Genomic DNA, 5,788 nt, shown 5'->3' with positions numbered 1-5,788 from the left:
CTCGATGGCGAGAGTGGTCTACTATTGATTGCACAATCTGGTACAATGGCTGATGCGAATCTAATGGGGATGATGACGAGGACGAGACTATGGCTGAAAACTGAATGCTTCGAATCGATACTGTTGCTCTAGTCGGGGCTGATTTGCTATTGTGTCTCTGTATGCCAAAAACGCTGTCTTTGCTGGCTCTTCAACTGCTGAATTTGCTGATGTTAAATCGCTGATCTTGCTCACCAAAACGCTGTCCAAAAATGTTGAAGTGGCTGGTTTCAAAAACGCTAATGGCTGGCTGTTGGCTGCTACAAAAACGCTGGTCTAAGCTGCTTGAAAAACGCTATCTGCAGGGCTGAAAAACATTGGCTTTTGGGCTCCAAAAACGCTAGGTTGGTGGTGGGGGGGGGATCGTCTTGCTGAGAAGGGTCTCCAGAGGCCTGTTGCACTTGAGTGCCTGATGCTCTCCTTCTTCTTCTGCCAGATAGTGCTAGCTTTGGTTTGCTTATATATTATCTTAGCAAAATTGCCCTACCTAGTTCCCAACAAAAGTCATTTAAAAATAATAAGTGAAAAATAGGAAAAATAGGTCTATGCACTGTAAAAATGCTCTTGATGGGTTCTGATGGAAATCTGATGATCATGCTGGATATGCATCTAATTTAAGTGACTGATCATGCAAGGTCTGCGAACAGATTCACAAAAGTGCCAGATCACTTCGTATTCTAGACTGACCGAACCCTGGTCGTGCTGTAGCTTGTCCATGGACACATAGGGTTGGATGTGTCACGTGACATCCCCTCCTTTTCAAAGTGAGGTACTGGTACCGAACTGTATGGCATCGAGGGAGATCGCCAACAACATCCGGAATCCTCGAAAGGACTCTTCGCCGGCCCACGCTGAGATGTGGGTCGTGCGATACTTGAACTTCATAAAGATCTGCAACGCTTGCTTCTTTGGGCCACGCCGAAAGTGACACAAAGTCTTTTGTAGCTCCTTCAATGCTTCAACTTCGTCCATAGTCATGCGTCTACCTTCTTCGAGGTTGAAAATTCTTGAAACCACTTCCAACACAAAAACACGAACATACCCATTCCATGTAAAGTGATTGGAAAAAATCTCATCTTCTCTAAAGACTGTGCATGCAATGTAGATAACAAATAGACGGAGTGCCAACCCATTCCTCCAACACATGCAAACAATGAGATCGAATCTTTTCTTTTTGATCTAAATCAATCAACTGTGGCAATTCACAATGGAAATGTCCATGCTTGGTGCTCATACTTTCTTGTGCTCTTTCTACGACTGTGTCATGCCAAGGAATAGATATGGAATGTGACTTCCTTGAATGCAAACGTTTCAGCTTTCCATGAACAATCTGCATACATCCGTGCTCATTCATGAGTGAAACGTGTTGAACCTACGATATGTCATGCCTAGGAAAAGGGATCACATAAAGATGTCGACTGAAATACAAGAAACGATCACGAATGAAACACTCGATCACTGCGTGCTGACTAATCATTCGAACACATAGTACTTCCTATAAGGGTTCTTTGGACCTTGACTCAAGAGCCAAGATCGGTTCTTCCTGTTTGATTGAAACTGCTTGGGGGTTTGCTGCGGACCTGGACTTGAAAGCCAAGATCGATTCTTCATGATCGATCGAATCTGCAACGAGGTTAGCTTCGCTAGAAAAAGCATCAACTAAACCATCATCCTGGTGAACAATCACATCTTGATCATACAAATCATCATGCTTGTGAGAAATCACATCGTGGTCATCATGCAAATCATCACGCTTGTCAGTGTCATCCAAATCATCATGCTCATCATTATCATTCAAATCCTGTGTGTCATGCTTTGGAGAAGAAGAGACTGAGAGAGTCTCCTTTTCCCGAATCTCTTGCATCTATGCCTGCACTTGAGAAAAGAGTCGCAACATCTCTTTCATGTGTCGGGCGCTTTGTTCGGTTGCCAAGCGCGCTTACTCACGCTCCAAGTCGGCCTTTCTTTCTGCTTCTCTTTCTGCTTTTCTAACTTTGGCTTCCAAGCGGTACTTACGCTCTATGGCTATCACTCTTTCTTCGTAGTCACGATTTATGGCTGCCCTTCTTTCTTTGTGTTCTAACTTCCTGTCCAGAAACAATTGCGGCAACTCCTTCATAGGAGTCAGTGCAATCCTTGGCGTAGATGGGGAAGGGAGAGGCTCGGAAAAACCTCCTGGTGGGGAAATTTCTTCTTCGCCTCTCTCATGCTCATCACCTCCAAGCAAAGTATCCATTCTGCTTCGAGTGATGACCATTCACTGAAATCGTGGGTTCTTGTGGTCTTGGGTTCTTAAGTTCATGAGGAACTTGGGTTCTTGGGGCTCTTGGTTCTTGGGGTTCTTGAGGGTCTTGAGGTTCTTTCGCTTGCAATTTGTGTTAGAGAAGGATCTTCTCTTCACCCGAGTTTTGCTCTTTTCCGCGGGCGCACCCCTTGGCAGCCTTGCGTTCACACCAAGGTTGCTTTTTCCCACCTCACGTCGATTGGCCGGCCGCTAAGTGCACGGTCCGCTCTCAATGAGTGAAAAGAGGTGGACAAGCCCTTCTTTCTTGGGTTTCCTGTCACTCTTCAAAAACACGATTAGGAATCGACACGCCCAAGAGAACTTGGGTTATGTGCGACCGCAACAAGCAATTTTTTTTTTTGTGGTTCTTTCCTTGAGTGATACAGAACATTGCCAAAGCTCTGATACCAATGTAAGGTGTAGCGGAAGTGAATGTTGAACTTTGCTCAAGATGAGTGCTCCAAACTGTGCTCAAGGTTCGTTTTACTTATGGAAGGGAGAGCCTTCCGTTCGTAGTGAGAGAGTGCAATGGACACAAACAAAGTGAATGGACACTGTGCGTGAAGGTGCATGAGACAGAGAGAGAGAGAAGAGAATACGACACTAGAGACGTTGTAAAACCCTCCTCCAAGGGCCCCACTCTCGATGGCGAGAGTGGTCTACTATTAATTGTACAATCTGGTACAATGGCTGATGCAAATCTAATGGGACTATGTCGAGGTCGACGGTGATGACGATGAGGACGAGACTATGGCTGAAAATTGAATGCTTCGAATCGGTACTGTTGCTCTAGTCAAGGCTGATCTGCTACTGTTTCTCTGTATGCCAAAAACGCTGTCTTTGCTGGCTCTTCAACTGCTGAATTTGCTGATGTTAAATCGCTGATCTTGCTCACCAAAACGCTAGTCCAAAAACGCTGAAGTGGCTGGTTTCAAAAACGCTAATGGCCGGCTGTTGGCTGCTACAAAAATGCTGGTATGGGCTGCTTGGAAAACGCTATCTGCAGGGCTGAAAAACGCTGGCCTTATGGGCTCCAAAAACGCCAGGTTGGTGGGGGGGATCGTCTTGCTGAGAAGGGTCTTTAGAGGCCTGTTGCACTTGAGAGCCTGATGCTCTCCTTCTTCTTCGGCAAGATAGTGCTAGCTTTGGTTTGCTTATATATTATCTTAGCAAAATTGCCCTACGTAGTTCCCAACAAAAGTCACTTAAAAATAATAAGTGAAAAATGTTAAAAATAGGGAAAATAGGTCTATGCACTGTAAAAATGCTCTTAATGGGTTCTGATGGAAATCTAATGATCATGCTGTGTGCAACCAGAGGATATGCATCTAATTTAAGTAACTGGTCATGCACGGTCTGCGAACAGACTCACAAAAGTGCCAGATCACTCCTTATTCTAGACTGACTTGACTAACTGAACCCTGGTTGTGCTGTAGCTTGTCCACGGACACATAGGGTTGGATGTGTCACGTGACAGCCTGTCTTGTGACAGTGGTATCAGAGCATCAGGGTGTGTGCTTTTCTGAAAGCATACAAAAGAGCAGACAGAGCAAACTAGAGACTATTGGAATTTTATTTGAAGAATCTTCGTACTCCGATCTGGGGCTTATTAGCATCTTCGTGCTCCGATCCCGGACTTATTAGCCAATCCGACCCTTACTTCATCGCACATCGAGTGCGCTCCCGTCTTCACCGCTCATGTCTTGGGACTACCATCACCGCCACAGGAAGATTGCTTGTCGAGGCTTGTTTCGACTATTCAAGAGCTGATGGACCATGCTGCGGTTGGCTATCACCTTATAGAAGGAACCTAAGCCTAATTCTTGGTGCAGGTTTCAGGATGGAAAGTCAGTCGACTTTTTGAGCTCCACTCATGTCGAGATTGCTTTTTAAGTTTGAGTTCTGTTTGAGAACTTGTTTGGTGATCTTGTTTGAAATTTGCTTGAAATGGATGGTATTTGTTTTGAACCTGTTTTGGTGCCGATTTGAAATGTTTGACTCTGGCTTTAATACTGGTTTCATTGATTGCTGATTTTACTCCCGAGTGGAGTAGTAAGAAATACTGGTTTGGTATTGTTTGAACCTCGGAACGACGCAGGCCGATGCTTGGGGAGCGTTTCGTTGTATGTTTGAAAATCTCAAAGCGACGCAGGCCGATGTCTGGGGAGTGTTCCGTTGTATGCTAGAAAAACCTCCGAACGACACAGGCCGATGCTTGGGGAGCGTTTGGTTGTATGCTTGAACCTCCAAGCGACGCAGACTGCGGTTTGGGGAGTGTTTGGTTGTACAGTCCTCTGAGCTCATGGCCTGGATCTTTTTAGGTTATTTATGGGGGAGTGACGAGGTAGTCGTCGAGTAGCTTCATACCGCAGACCGTTTGTCTCGGGGGAGTACTTAGCGGCGCTGTTCGTTGTGTCTTGTAACATGCATATGTGAGCATTTGTGTTGCATTGTGATGTGCCAACCACTGAATATTCCTAATTGGATAAGATTGCTAATTTTAGTGCATCAAGACACCCATGGAAGATCAGTGCGGTCTGGGTGTGATGGCTAATTTTACTATGCCAGAATATCAAGCGTTCCGATCTCGACGAAAGGAGAAGCCAACTCCTTGATCAAAAGAGCCGAAAGGAGAAGCCAACTCCTTAACAAAAAGAGTAAACTGATTGTCCTTCGGAAATTTTTGAGCTAACTTGAGTTGATTTGCAGATATGCTGTAATCGCGGATGATTACTTTCTTTCAAGAAGGGGGGATGTCACAAACTGTTGATGTGTCAAGCCCTGAAGAATGGAGCCAACTTGCAGATGCCGGCCAAGGGGCCTAAACCCTAAGAAGAATAAGCAACAACAGAAGAAGAAGTCCTACCAACTTATGGGACCCTGTCTGATGGGGCGCAAGTGACATAAAGAAATTAAAATAAAGCAGGATCCACACATACACACAAAGGCTTGTGTAGCCAACTGATGACGTGGCAGACCTGTACGGACGTTCCGAAAATTGCGTTGATTGCTGATGTGGGAGTTCTACAGATTTCCGTGATTGGCGCTGGCAGCTTTTGAGCATTGCTTTTGGACCAGATGCTTTTGAGTTTGAAGCTTTTCACTGTAACTGCTTTTCAGGCCAAGGGACTTTAAGTATGAGGCTAGGGCTCATTCTCTGACACACTTTTGGGAGAAGGTGTAGGGTTCGGAGTACCGGCTTGTAGTGTGCTGATGCAATATAAAGAAATACCGAAAGGGGAGTCAAAGTTTGGGGCCAATGCTCTCTAGGGTGGAATTCCGCCACTCCGTGTCGCGTGTCATCTCTCTCTCTCTCTCTCTCTCTCTCAGTTCAGTTGTTATTGAAGTGCTAAAAGTTTGTTCAGTCTGTGCTTTTCTATTGGTACATGGTGCCCGTCTTGTGATAGCCATCGTTGTTACGTGTTGGTGTGGCGGCCTCTCTCTCTCTCTCTCTCTCTCTCTCTC

The sequence above is a fragment of the Adiantum capillus-veneris genome, chromosome 3, assembly GCF_014529385.1.
Source record: "Adiantum capillus-veneris isolate H3 chromosome 3, ASM1452938v2, whole genome shotgun sequence".
NCBI classification, from domain to species: domain Eukaryota; kingdom Viridiplantae; phylum Streptophyta; class Polypodiopsida; order Polypodiales; family Pteridaceae; genus Adiantum; species Adiantum capillus-veneris.
The sequence above is the reverse complement of the archived record's forward strand: the minus strand, read 5'-3'. Positions refer to the sequence as shown.